Source organism: Lepisosteus platostomus, chromosome 5, assembly GCF_059453375.1.
Source record: "Lepisosteus platostomus isolate fLepPlt1 chromosome 5, fLepPlt1.hap1, whole genome shotgun sequence".
Lineage (NCBI taxonomy): Eukaryota > Metazoa > Chordata > Actinopteri > Semionotiformes > Lepisosteidae > Lepisosteus > Lepisosteus platostomus.
In genome coordinates, this window is record NC_142615.1 from 31,006,532 (window position 1) to 31,022,449 (window position 15,918).

Genomic DNA, 15,918 nt, shown 5'->3' on the forward strand with positions numbered 1-15,918 from the left:
TTGGCTCACACACCGGAAGACACTAACCTTTATTTACGTTAGAGTATGTAAAACTCAGGCTTTAACAGATGTTCATGATGTTTCACACGGGGTGTTACCTGTTGTAGTGTTTCAAAAGATGTGTAAGCGGACCACAAATTATCTTGAAAAGATTTGGGTTTGTATTGGCTGGGATTCAAATCCGACTCAATTATTTGGAAGGCGCCTGTACCACCAATGCACTTCCGAGAAGCACCTGCAAATTAGCACAATCCTCTCTCTCGCCTACAAAGTTATGGAGACACAGACGTCCAATGAAAACTAATTTTATTCACTCAAGGCTCCACTCTTTTGTTGTGATGTCATTTTAATTGATATTAGCTTTGATAAGGTGTCGTTTTTGCCTCTTAAAGTTACCCAGTGGGCAAAAGACGTATAATATACATCTATTAAACGCATAACTTAGACGTCTAAATGTGGTCTACAATTCGTCTAGAATGAAATTCTAATATACGTCTAAAGTTATACGTCAATTTTACGTCTATGTTTAGACGTTCATTATACACAAATGGTTGGAGTTCTATTATACGGATACATTTAGGGGACTATTATACATATATGGTTGGAGTTTCGGATAACTTTAGAGGACTATTATACGTATATGGTTAGAGGTCTATTATACGTATATGGGTAGAGGTCTATTATAGGGATAACTTTAGGGGTCTATTATATGTATATGGGTAGAGGTAGGTTTTATAGGTGTAGAAACAAGTAAACCAAGCCAATGATTTGGTTTAGAAATGTATTCTGAAAATACACATTCACACCTGAAAAATTAAATTATACATTGTATGCAATCAATCAACAATCAACATATGGGCAATAATCATAAAAAAACACAACTAGTCTTAAACTTCAGCTACAAATTCTGGTAACATCAATATACAGTATAGTAATGACAAACACAAACTAATTACATTAACACACTATCTAACTCAAAACCACATTTTGATTCAAATATAAATTTTAAAATGTACAACTTTATTTATTTATCCAAATTCTTTTCAGTGTCCAGATCTCCTGGCCCCCTGCCTTGCATATGCATTCTTCAAGTAACGCATTGCGTGCTCCTTTATATCTTTTTCTTTCGATGTAGGGTGGGACTTCAGCACCGCAGCTAGGAGAAAATTATATAATATTACTACTCAAATAAATGATGGTTAATATCTTCTTGAGTATAATCTCAAAAATAAACCATTAAGGTTTACTAAGCTCAAAGCGGAAATAAACGGATAAAATGTGGCTTGCATCACAGCAATTGAGCAATAAAGTCTGTCCTAATTGAAGAGTAAACAAAGTTTGAAAGTACAACATAGAATAGGAGTACCTTTAATTACTCTATAAAGATTTGTGTCTCCCAGGCCTCTCTTTTGTTGTTTATCTTTTCGGTTTGTGCCAGCGAAGTTGAATTCTGTCACCAGTTCATTTGTCATAAGTCTGAAAACCAAATTTTCACTGAGTTTAGACATTTTTTCAAGTGAGTTTCCACTCAACATTTATTTACTCAAATATTTAGGATCAAATGTAGTACTGTAATCCTTATATTTTAAAAGACAATTTTGCAGTTTTACACCTTGCACATTCAGTGGTTAACACATAGGTATCTATAAGCTCAATTCTGTGGATATGTTAATTTGATCGAAGTAAAAATTTAATGTAAAAACATTTTAAAAAAATCAATAAGCAATACCTTGACAAGACTGTGAAAACACTCTCTCTGACATTACTGCCGCCTACTCTCTGAAGTTGGTTTATCTGGAAATAATATTATATTAGAAATAATATTAGAAGCTATTTTTACTACTAGATCTTCATTAATCAACTAATCAGACATACCCCTTTACACATTCATGGAACAAACACATTTTCACGTATTAACTGCACTTTTTTGCAGTATTATCTCAGTCTAAAAATACAAAGTGACCATTTTTCAAAGTAAAAAAAAATGTAGTAACTTTTTAGAACATGAAAACACGTTATTTTGCCATTAAAGGATAAGCAAGATTATACATTATAAACTAAAAATATGAACTTATGCCAGAGATGGATCATATTAATCAAATGTAGGCTATAAAATTATGACCCATCTGAAACCTAGAATATTGGTAGTGAATATTTTCTACACCACAGTGAGAATATAATATCATACCAGCAGGTTTTGATTGTCCATGCTGTCAAGTGCTATGCACAGAACTCTTCCATTGTGGTCAGCTTCCTGATGTGGAATTGGGAGTCCACTGGTTCTGTGGACCTACCCAAACGCCTCAATTCATCCCTCATCTCTATCAGGAGGCCCAATACCCGCTTCTGAAACTCTGAAATAATTTAAATTTTATGTCAGCATTTAAAAGGAATTGGGTTGGGATTTTCTTACACTTTTGTCACATTAGCATTACTGTAGTGTTGCTAATGTGCTACATGCAATTTATAATCTTAAAAATAAAAAATTCCCACATCTGTAGTTCATTTTAACTGTACTTACTTCCTTCTGAAAGAGGATATTTCTCTCTTTTCTCTTCTGGTCTGGACATGGTCTTCTGCCTGGGAGACTCTGAAAAGAATTCAGTTATGGAAAACATTTACTTTATCACATAACTTAATATTTCAATTTAGTCATTTAGTTTGTCATAGAACTTCATCTCAATTTCATAGAGTAATTAGATGTAGGCAACAAATGTAGTAATACCTTCAGGAATGTTGAAGCCAGAACTCAGCACCGTTTTTTTCCTTGGGGAGGTTCTCACCTTTGATGGTTGGGCTTCAATAACATAAAAAATGGTGTTAACTTGTCTTTAAATATGATTGATGATGGTTATCTTCTAAGTACATTAAGAAAACATTTTAACTTTAATTCCAATAACCTACCTTTAAACGTACTTGAACAGCTGAGTGAGCTCTGGGAGACACTCTTCCCAGGAGAGAATCTCAGTTTGGGGGGTGGCACTGGCAGCTTCGGTGGCTTCTTCTTTTCTAAACAGAAAAAATATGGCAGTAAAATATTTCATATCAAATTAAATTATTTAATCAACTTTATCTGTAACTTTTTACAATTAATTTATTTCCTTTATTTTGTGAACTTTGAAGGGAGAGAAACTGACTTACTTGGAGTAGCAGCATCAGAATCAAAGTCTGTAATATAATAGAAAATTATCATATTTCAATATAATACTGAAAATTAGTTTAACATAGAATAAGCTAACCAAAATTTTTAGCAATTTCCATTATCAACAAATCTGATAAGATTTTTAAAATTTTCATACAGAACACCTTTCAAAATGACTTATTTTAAAGAGTTGTAAAAAAATCAATAACAAGGTACAAGCTAAATGAGGCATCAGTTGATATTAAGAACTGTTTAAAAATATAGCTATTGAGATTGAGATTGTTACTTTTACATACCATCGACGTAATCGGAGAACACCCGCTTCTTACTTTTGCGTTTTGGATTGGGTGTCTCATCCTCGTCTTCAGCATCCATAACAGAGGTGGTTAAATCAAAGTGATCACACTGTGATTTCTTGTCTACAAATAATTATATTTACATTACATATGATCAAATATGAAAAGGGTATTGTTGCACTAATACATGTACATAGACAGTTACTGTAAATATTCAATCGGAATTTATAATAATTAACAGGAATTTGCTGGGAGTGGCAAGCTTCCAATGTCAGCTCGACTCGATTGGAACACAATGAACACATTTTAGCCCTAAATGAATTAATAGCAAACATTGTTTACATAAAATACATTTTTCCAAGAAAGTTTATAATAATACGATCTATAGTTGAAATCTGAGCCTAAATATAAAGGAAAAGCATTTTCAGAGAGCAATCACGCTGTGTTTATGTAGAAAAAGCTATTAGGTTTATGAGCAATCTAATTACCTATTCGCTACTGTTTGTGCATGAACAAAGTTATACTGCAATTTTCCTTAGATACGCGATAAAAAAAATAATTTTTTGGAATCCCTGGCGGAACACACTCCATAAGAATCAGCGCTTTTATACAGTATATCGCCTTTAAACACATATATTTAAACACACGTTTACGATCTAAATCAAAACGTGATTCAAATCAATATAAATGTTTATTTTGTAACGCATAGGTGACTATTCATTGTTATTAAAAAGACTTAAATTCGATCATGTTGTGATATTTAGAAATATAAATTTGTTTGGTGCGAGTGAGGTTTTATTTAATCTCTGATCAAGGGAAACGTTTCATTTTTTCAAAGAAATGTTTGTTAAAAAATAAAGTCATAGTTCCATGGGATTCAGGAAACTAACACACAGCGCCACCAGATTTGATAACACTATAAAAACGCTTTAAAATAATGTGACTAGGCACAGAACAAGTTTACAGCACAGTACAATAATAAATGCTGACCATGACTTTAGAAGCATAAATTACCTTACACTCAATTTAAACACAAGCTGTCTTTAGCCCTCTAAGCTGGTTCATACAGAAATGTAGAGATCCAGGCTCAGAACACACAGCTTCATTAGCGAATACATATACAGGACAACTAGAGAAGACGTTTTACAGAGGATGGATTTTTAGAAACATCCCATCAGTGACATCACTGAAGTCAACTCCTAGGTACTGTAACTGTCGTGTGGATAGTTTCACAAGAATCAGACAAAGGTTTAAGCATCGCTTGTTCTAGATAAAACTGCAAAAAAAAACAACAACCCATACTGTACTTCTTTGCGGCTCTGTTTGCCCAAATCATATATTAACAACGTGAAATTTAGAAAATAATATTATGTAACCAAAATCCGCAATAGGGAAACAGAACTTGTGTAATTGTTGATAGATGATGTACTCGTAACATTTTTACAAGACGAACTACAACATTTAAAAAATGACTTGTATGTACTTGATATCTCTAATCAATCCACGGCAACATTGTTAAAAGCAGAGTCCCAGCACAAAAATAAACTAAAACACCCTGGGCATACCGTTTCGCGCTTCTTATTAGTTGCTCAAAAGTAATTTGACCGTATGAAATGCATAATATAAACCTAAAAACATATACGTGAGCAGTATTTACGTACTGTAGTATCGGTGTTAAGACATACCTCTCAAATACTGTAAATCAAGTTAAAAATATCTCAAGAGCGATTCTGGTCATAATGAAACCATGTTTCATGTATGTTTTCTTTAAAGTACCGAGATCAGCCATATACTGTATGTTTATGTTCCAAAATTAATATCGTTTATGGCCTTCACACGCGTTGCAGTATGCTCCTATTCTTTTTATGCTCAGCTACTAAGATTTCCTTCAGTGGTAAAATTAGATATGAATATTCAATACTTAAACGGGCACAGTTAAGACATTAAATATACATATACATACTGTATACAGTACAGTTTGCATACGGTAATATGTTTATGTTCCTAAATCAATCTCTTTTATGAGCATGTGAAAGGCATGGTGAATCGATTCTCAAAAATTACTGTACTTTGCATGATTGGAAACAAATGCGTGATTGCGAAATGCTGTGGTGTTACTTTTACAAAGACGGTCAATGAAAAAAAGAATGTTGACCAGGGCAATACTTTACACTTACAGCTTGTCCAAGGTCATTCATTATTAATACTATTAGTAATATCTTTGTTAAAGACTTTGATGGCCACAGCTCAAACATGAGAGGTTGAGCTTTATTAGCTCCACCTTGCGGAAATTCCGGATACTATTATTTTGCTTGTCGTATTATAGGAGAAGTTACGGTAACTAGCGGTATTTACCGGTAACTTGCGGTAGACTGCGTACAGCGTACCGGAAAATAATGCGGTATCGCCCGCGCATTTTGAATGGCTATACAGTACAATAACCTCCACTGAAATTTGTCAGCAACTCTGTACTAAACCTGTTCTCAATTGCAACAAACCTAAAATAAAAGCTGCTGCCTGTTAGATGTTACTGCATTAGGAGTCTTGCTTAAACCACCTCTTCATAGGTTTTAAGCAACTCAGTAGCGGACTAAGCAGAACAATTGATCACATTAGAACTGTCTTGAATGTAATGGAAATAATGTACTCATTGAAAATTATTATTATATTTAACTAAAATAGCTTTCCAGACACCACAAATATTCACAATGAATGTTATCATTACACGTATTTATTAATAAAAGTGTTATTTATTAATAATTAACTTCCATGTATATCTTCATTAGTAGCTGTATTACAAGTAATGCATATACAGTCTTTATTATAGTTAGTTTTCAGTTATCCTGGGGAGGGAAGAGAATGGAAATTAAGGAAATAAAAATTTAAAGGGCTTTTAAGTCTTCTATGTGTTCTGTCATAGCTGTGTGTTGTCATATCTGGGTGTTTATTTAGTATATTTGTTGTATTATTTATTGTTATTTGACACTAAACTTGTGTTTCTCAGGAGAAAGCAGTAAGATTTTTTTTTATTTGAGGGTACAGAAAATTGTATTGTACGGCCAAATGTAAGGTTACGTTAAGAAAGCATTATTGTTACCTTTTGCAACGTTATTTATTTAAGACGGTTCTTCAGAATAGTGTCCCTTACGTATCTGTGACTGTGGTCCAACAATAACGGTGCTGAAATAGCCGTAATGTGTGGGAGGAAGATGGAGATGGAACAGGAGGCTTATTCAGTCGATAGAAAGGTTGTGTAGGACTGAACACACTACATGTATGGTACTGGGTTTAAAAGCATTACAATCGTACAATCTCCTGATCCGTAATCAGAGGCGTTATCCAATGCGCCACTGGCCCTTGTACCGCATTCCTCAAGTGCACCACTGTGAGCTTGCGCCGCTACAATAATACATCGCCCCAGTCCAAATATTCTCAATTAGGTGCACGTTTTCTATGTGTATTTAGTTAACAAGTCTTTCATTTAGTCTGTTTTAAAAATTGCATCTCTTTAAAACAGACAAATGAGTTTATGTGTCGAGCTGAAATTCACACATGAGGGAATAAAAACGAAAGAAATCACAGAAAAGAAATCCAGAGTGGAGACGCTGGTGATAGAAAACAGAGCTTCATATGATGCATGAGTTGCTTTACCTCTGAACTAAACTCGGCTCTTTAATCGTGTTAGGAAGAGTGAATAGCCAACAGTGTACATTTAAAAACACGAGCTTCTCCTTCATTGTTTAATGAGGTTTTGATGAACGCCTAAGTGAAAGACAAATTCACTATTTTCACTTTGTGATTAAAAAACACTTTTATCACATGTTAAGCACTCCTGATGGCGTCAAATAGTTCTCTTTTCTATCCTCATCATTTGAGGATCCCCAGCTAAAATATCTTTTTAAACTACAACAAAATAGCAATATTTTGAATACTATTTAAGTTTACATAGTCCCATTCCAGGTGATATTGACTTAGGCGCTCAACTATTAACTTCTTGTAGTTTGACTTGTGCCAAAAGCTTGAAATCTCTGCAACTATCAGGATGCTTAAGGACATCCAAAGAAACCCCATCACATTTAGGGGAGACGGTGTTGAGGTCGGATTAATTTGAAATGCGTCTCTGAGGACTTTTGATTTACCAACATTATGTTTAACTGAAGGATACGCTGACTGACTGTGCCATAGAAATTAACGCACATCACCTTTTTTCTACATTCACAGGTTTTTGGCTAAAGACAAAAAAATCGTTTTTGTTTCCTTGCCAGCTGGCAGTAATTCCTCTGCACTGACAAAACAGATGAGTATTTTATCTTTCGCAATTTGTATGGATTTTTTTAAAAACAAGTTGTTCCAAAAATTAAATGAACACTTCCATTAAATTTAATGTAGAAGCATGTTGCTGTCCATAATGATAAACTGTGCAGCAAGACAGGAAGGAAGGCACCACTGGGATTCAAACCCACGATCCTCCTGTTTACTAGGCAGGTGCTTTAACCAACTAAGCAACAGCATTCTCTCATCCTAGTGTTAATCCCACATCAGCAGGGTCAGCTTGTTGGCACGCCATTTGGTGGTTTGAGCTGATGCTGCCATGACGTTCCCATTAAATGCGACCGAGAATACTCCAACCGGCGCGCTGCTTCGCCTGCTGTCGGAGAACTAAGCCATGGCACTGGCATCAAATATCCCTTTTACAGCCACTTGGACACATCTCAATTGCTCTGAGACACCTGCATTCAGTGTGCGCTGAGCCTGCTCGCTGAGCAAGTGACGAGAAATGGCTTATGTCCAAGGAGCTCAATTTGCTTTTTATGTTCAACGGGGTGTCCACTACAGCCGGCACTGAAGAGCAGCACAGGCTCTGTGGTTTGACATCTCCCAAGGTAAATGTTGAAATTGTAGGTGGAAGAGGAAAATTACCCTTGTGTATGGGGAAAGAGCCAACTCATGTCCAGAAGGGGCTAAAGCATGTATGGAGGTGGCCTAGTGGTTAAAGCAATAACTTCTAAATACATTATACTCTGCACAAGTAGGTTTGAACCCCATCCTCGTCGAGGAAGGGCTTTGACACATTTTGACCTTTTTAAACTTGGTGTGCTTTCATTTCGTTTGTTCGCTCCTATACTGTAACAGTGATATTTCTAGATGTGCATGAACATGGTAGGCTGACAGCAGGAACATGTGGCCCACAAGCAGTGACAATATCAGAGGTGTCTGCACTGTGTTGGTTTGTGAGCAACAATAAAATAACTTGACGTGGAAGCAGGTGTGCCTGCATTAACACAGCTCCATCGAGCGGAAAAAGCAACACAAGAACAGACTTAAATTCAACAGCGAGTTTCTGTAGCTGAAAACAAAAACTACTCCACGTAATGATTGAACTCACAACCTTGGCATAACTCCGCTTTAAAAGCACCCCAACCTGACCAATTGGGCTACTGGAGCAACACAGCACAGTATCACATTTTCCTTAGTGTACTCAAACAGTGCTTATTCCCTAGCCTACCAGCTTCAAGACTTTTTTAAATCGATCGAAGATTCATTGGAAAAGGTTTGTCAATGGATCAGGTGGGAATCACACCCGGATTCACTGCTTTCAAGGCAGCTATGTTCATCATTATACCCAGGACTGGCGCCAGGTGAATGATCTGTAGGGGGGCATCTGAAATCCTGAGGGGGGCAGTGATATTTTGGTTTAAACGGAGCCGTTGCAACCATCCAAGTGAATTCTCGCAAGCATGCCACTGATTAGTATTTCATGTCAAGATAACAACAGGCAATCTGGTATTTAGCGATGAAAAACAGTTCCACGTTCATCAGAACTCACGTGATTATTTTTGCCTGGAGCATCAACCATATGATTTCTTTTTTGCAACAACATCAACAGTAACGAGGTTCTGATTCATTAAGAAATCATTGTAAAACCAACAGAAAGTACAAACTTCTATAACTACAGTCCTCGTTATATAACGATTGTACTGTAAGTATAAGGATAAACTACTGCAATGCAGTGGTCCACCTGAGCAAATAAGGTCGTAATAATGTTGACACCCCAAAACATAGACACTATGTAACATGCTGTTCCTGGACGGATAGCCCTCCTGCACATCAAACAGTCCGATGTAGTAACTGTGAATTCGTTATCTGACCATTGACAAAGTACTACTATTTTTTACGGTGCAAGTTACAGTAAGTGAAAGTGTTCAAAAACTTTTTATCCAAACCTTTTATCCAAAACTGAGGGGGGTGGGACTGTTCAGTTGAGGGGGCGATTTTGTCATGCCAGTAACATTTTCACAAAACGTCCTAGAAACACTTATTTTGTGTATAAAGTGCATTGTGTACACACTCTAAGTTCACAACACGAGAAATACTGCTCAATATGGGATCCTGTCCAGGAATATCAGGGCTGTAGAGGGTCAGATCTACAGATATAGTAAACACATTAGTGGAGACGGTGTGTCTGCCCTCTGTGTGAGAGCCGGACAGGAAGAATAATCTGTGAAGAAGAGACCCTCGTTGGAAGAGCGGCGCTCCACACAGGAGAGAATGAAAAAAAAACTTTTTTAGGGACGCTGATTTTTCTCTTTGGGGGAATTAAAAGCACTTCTAGGGAGTGACCTCATGGCGCAATGGTAGCGCATCTGACACCACATCAAAAGGTTGTATGTTCAAATCATGTCAAGATCGGCTGATGTAATTTCAGGTTCAGCTGGTGCTGAACCCAGACATTACACCATGCAGTCCAGTTTTATCTGTATACCACATAGATAATCTAAATGAAATAACAGAGCAGTACAGAACACGCATTCAAGAGATTACACAGCAAGTCATTTTGAACACGACAAGAGAAAAGGCACACTGCACATCCGTGAAATATCGCGTCCGACTTTAAAGACAGTTACATCACAGAATGGAAGTTTCAGGCCCCTTTTTTATTACAGGTTCAAGCTACCCTGAAAGTTACAGAGTTTTAGGTCACTTTTGTATTAAATAAAATAAATATTATTTGCCGATTTTTAAATTGTGGATGAAATCCACTCCCATGTACCAAGACCTTACAGTATATTCATGTTAATTATAATGACCAACGCTATTGGACATTAGCTGGTGCTTTTTGTAACGATTTGCTATTTCATGCAGGAAAGAAAGGAAACCCGACCCAACGTTTGCTTTCAGGTGCGGTTCATTCACATAATGGACATCTATTTCTTAGGAGCCTGATTTAAAATCACACGAATCCGGTAGAAGTCAAACCTACAATCTCATGATGCAAAATCAGATGCGTTATCCATTAAACCACCGGCCAATCATGTACAGATGCAGCCATTCAAAATGGGTGAGGTATTTCGCGGCATACCCCGGTGGGCGTGTCACAGTATCACGCGGTATCACGCATTTCACGTGTGTCACGTGACTAACTATCCGGCGTCGCCTTGTAAAACCGCCAGGGGGAGCTTAACCTCTCATGTACAGCATTTGAGCCTTTAATTTTGAACTGTGTATTACAGCATGTTAATCATCAGTCATTAAAATGTTGGTATATATTATGAAAGCAAGATTGCTCAGTTGGACAGAAGTACACAACCTACCTTTATCAGAAATATTTATGCATCAAAGCCTTTACTGAAGATATTACTAATAGTATTAATAATGGATGACTTTGGACAAGCTGTATACTCAAAGTATAATTTCTTTAGCACATTTGTACAAGCACTTGGAATCTGTCCAAGCCATACTTTGTCAGGCATTTTGTTTTACTTCAACGGGGCATAAAAACTTCCTTGCTTTTAACAGGGCGTTTCATAATTTCTAGCTACGAAAATGATTTAAAATGCGACACCTATCATTCAACTAGAGCTTAAAATATCACAAGGAAAAATACACACCGGTATTCCATTTCTCCCTAAACATTGTAAGCTTCGAAGTCTTTAACTAACGTGATACCGGAGTCAACAAGCATACTTTTAGAATTTGATTAAAAGGGAATATAATATGGAATCGCGTATCTAAAGAATTTAATAACGGTATGATTATATCCGTGTACTGCGGCAGGACTGTGTAAGGCTGTTTCGCCTACCTGAACATGTGAGCTGTCTTGTAGCCTACTGGTCTAGGTGCGTGACTTCCAACTGGTAGGTTGTGTGTTCGAATCCAGCTGGTGCTGGACTTTTATTTTAACAAACATTTCTTCGAAAAAATAGGTAAGCGATATTATAGACAATCAATTGACTTTTATATTTCAAAATATCGCAACATGATCGATATTTGCGATATTTTGAATATATCTTCCCTTCTGACAGTGGTTCCTGCTTCTATTGTGTGTGTGTGTGCAACAGTAAATTTTTATAGAGAAATGGAGGCGGGACAGTATGCGTTACAATATAAACATTTATATTGATTTAAATCGTGTTCTGATTTAAATCGCAAACGCGTGTTTAATTATGTGTTTTTTAATCATGATCAGGCTAATGCATTTCTACATTTTCTGTATGAACCAGCTTAGAGGTTCATACAGAAAGACAGCTTGTGTTTAAATTGAGTGTAAGGTAATTTATGCTTCTAAAGTCATGGTCAGTATTGTTGTACTGTGCTGTACTGTGTCACATTATTTTATAGCGTTTTTATTGCGTTATTAAATCCGGTGGCGCTGTGTTAGTTTCCTGACTCACATTATTTAAACTGCGACACTGATCATTCATCTCTAAATAAACTTTATTTTATATAGCATTTTAAGCGAATAGGTAATTAGATTGCTCATAAACCTAATCACTTTTTCTTCATAAACACAGCGTGATTGCTCTCTGAAAATGCTTTTCCTTTATTTTTAAAGTAGGCTCAGATTTCAACTATAGATCGTATTATTATAAACATTCTTGGAAAAATGTATTTTATGTAAACCATGTTTGCTATTAATTCATTTAGGGCTAAAATACGTTCTTTGTCTTCTAAACGAGTCGAGTTGACATTGGAAGCCTGCCACACCCGGACCGTTAACGCATTAGCACGTCAAAGCCCATTGAGCCAGTATTGGCTTTAGTATCCCCCCCTTCTCCCCTCAATTCAATTCAATTCAAGGTGTTTTATTTACATGACAGATGGGTACAAGCAGTGTTGGGTACTGTATGTATATTGTAACGCTTACGGCAGACAGGCACTGTGTAGGAGCCGACGCACCAGAGCAGCGCCTGCAATTTTTATATTTATAACTTAGTTTTTAAAATTAGTCAAGCAATACGAAGCATCTCCTTTTACTTAGTGCCTGAGCATACTGCAACGCGTGTGAAGCCCATAAACGATATTAATTTTGGAACTTAAACATACAGTATATGGCTGGTCTCGGTACTTTAAAGAAAACATACACACCAGTATTCCATTTCTCCCTAAACATTTTAAGCATCGAAGTCTTTAACTAACGCGATACCGGAGTCAACAAGCATACTTTTAGAATTTGATTAAAAGGGAATATAATATGGAATCGCGTATCTACAGAATTTAAAGACCAGACAATCGCAAACTCGTTTTCAATAAAATTATTTAATTCATTCAGCAGTTTGTGAGAGGGACATCCAGCAGGGAGAGACACACACACCGGTTTTCATTGACAACATTGTTTTTTTTTCAATTCCTCTTGTCTAACAGGAATGTTTTGTTTGTGGACAGACTGTTAGACAAGAGGAAAAGACTGCCTCCTCCTACGAAGCATTTCGTTGATCCGATCACGAATTCTTTTCCAGTCGTATGCAGCAAGGGTTGAGAATCTCCGATTCACCATCGTACTAATGGTTTCCCGGAGATTGGGTTAAAAAAAAAACAAAAAACATACTAACAACTGTGCCATCCTACTCCTTAGTTAATACATTTTATTATTCATAAACAGTTAACATTGTTAGCAAAATATTTTGAATTATATTTAACCCTATTTTTTCTTTAGTTTTGTATTTAACTTATTATATGATAGTCAGACTTAATGTATATTTGAACAATGAAAATATATTTTTACAAGATTTTACATTAAGCACTTAAAATTAATATGGTTAATAATAGTAAACTGTAACATGCTGTAACAAGATCGGTTACAAGAAGAAAATGCTTTCAGAGAAAATGTTTCAACCAAACTTATTCCCACACACCCCGCCCCCACTACCATTAGAATATACACAAACATTTTAGCGTTTCATTCTGAGCAGAAGACCCTCACACCTGAAGAGTGCTGGCTGTGACGAATTAAACCGGTTTTACAGGTTTCAATCACAGACCATGTGACATGGGACTCAGTAAACTACAGTAACACCGTATTTGATAACGCTTTAAAAACGCTATAAAATAATGTGACTTGGCACAGAACAAGTTTACAACACAGTACAAAGATAAATGCTGACCATGACTTTAGAAGCATAAATTGCCTTACACTCAATTTAAACACAAGCTGTCTTTAGCCCTCTAAGCTGGTTCATACAGAAATGTAGAGATCTAGGCTCAGAACACACAGCTTCATTAGCGAATACATATGCAGGACAACTAGAGAAGACGTTTTACAGAGGGTGGATTTTTAGAAACATCCCATCAGACATCCCATCATATTCACAACGTGAAATCTAGAAAATAATATTACGTAACCAAAATCCGCAATATGGAAACAGAACCTGTGTAATTGTTGATAGATGATGTACTCGTAACATTTTTTCAAGACGAACTACAACATTTAAAAAATGACTTGTATGTACTTGATATCTCTAATCAATCCACGGGTCCCAGCACAAAACGAAAGTAAAACGCATACCGTTTCTCGCTTCTTATTGCTCAAAAGTAATTTGACCGTATGAAATGCATAATATAAACCTAGAAACATATACGTGAGCAGTACTTAAGCACTGTAGTATCGGTGTTAAGACATACCTCTCAAATACTGTAAATCAAGTTAAAAATATCTCAAGACCGATTCTGGTCGTAATGAAACCATGCAAGGGAGTTTTTATGTCCGTTGCAGTTCTTTTGCAACATGAATATAATTATATCGTTATTAATTTCTTGAGATACGCGATTCCATATTATATTCCCTTTTAATCAAATTCTAAAAGTATGCTTGTTGACTCCGGTATCACGTTAGTTAAAGACTTCGAAGCTTACAATGTTTAGGGAGAAATGGAATACCGGTGTGTATTTTTTTCTTTAAAGTACCGAGACCAGCCATATACTGTATGTTTATGTTAAGATTTCCCTTCAGTGGTAAAATTAGATATGAATATTCAATACTTAAACGGGCACAGTTAAGACATTAAATATACATGTACATATTGTATACAGTACAGTTTGCATACGGTAATATGTTTATGTTACGCGATTAAAAAATAAATAAATAAAACTGGAAGGTCCAGCACCACCATTATGTTTATATGGTTGTTTTTGTTGGTTGGTTGTTATTATGGTTATTAATAATTCGATCTATAGTTGTAATCTGAGCCTAAATAAAAAGAAAAAGCAAGTGATTAGGTTTATGAGCAATCTAATTACTTATTCGTTTAAAACGCTATATAAAATAAAGTTTATTATTAATTTGCTGGACAGAGCGGTGAACATTATTATGCATAAGACAAAGATAACGATCCTGATCAGTTTAGAAATCTGTGTACGCTGTAAGGTTTTTACTTCTTAAACTTTTAAAATACACGTTTAGAATTGAAAGAAATTCTCTTCCTGGTATAGCAAACCAGCACGTCTTTTTTCTCCAATCAGAGGGGTGTCAGATAGTGTCAGCCAATCACCATTCTGCGTTGGGTAGCAACGGGTGACTGTTCTCAGGCGGAAGATGTAAACAGCTTAATGTTCGTGTTAAATATTTTTTTTAAATTAAAATTCATTCTATACAGCAATCGCATATTTGGGTACCGTTTCATAAAACTTTCATGCTTAAAATGTTTAGGGAGAAATGGAAGACTGGTGTGTATTTTTTCTTTAAACTACCAAGACCAGCCATACACAGTACAGTTTACATACATACAGTAATGTTTTAAATTAATATCGTTTATGACCTTCAGATGCGTTATGCTCCTCTTCTTTTTATGCTCAGCTACTAAAATTTCCCTTTAGTGGTAAAATCCATATAAATATTCAAAACTAAGCGGATTAAAATGTGCACAGTAAAGACATTAAATGATTCAATCTTTGCACTACCAACCAATGCACCACGAGTGCCCCTGTCGGTCATTTTGGCCAGCCAATCACTTGCCCTGCGGTATGCTCCGGTGCCCCGCGGTGGCTTGTGGGTAGGTTACCGTACCGCGGGTTTTTACCGCGCATTTTGAATGGCTGCATCTGTAACCGAATTGCACCATGGTGAGTTCAGCACTGCAACTAGTAATACACCACCCCATCTAAAATTTGTAAGTGAGAAACGTGTTTTCTACATTTTTATCAGTTTTAAAATATCATATCTTTAAAACAGACAAAGGGTTTGTGTGTCACTCTGAAATTCTGATT

General features: G+C 36.1%; 1 long non-coding RNA gene across 1 annotated transcript; it reads right to left on the reverse strand.

The window, feature by feature from the left end:
- Window positions 1-767: 767 nt before the first annotated feature.
- LOC148665522 (uncharacterized) lies at window positions 768-1,680 on the reverse strand. The gene is made up of 2 exons (XR_015936915.1): window positions 1,367-1,680; window positions 768-1,156 (listed from the first exon to the last, which is right to left on the reverse strand). It is a non-coding gene; the product is annotated as an uncharacterized LOC148665522 (long non-coding RNA).
- Between the last annotated feature and the right edge of the window lie 14,238 nt (window positions 1,681-15,918).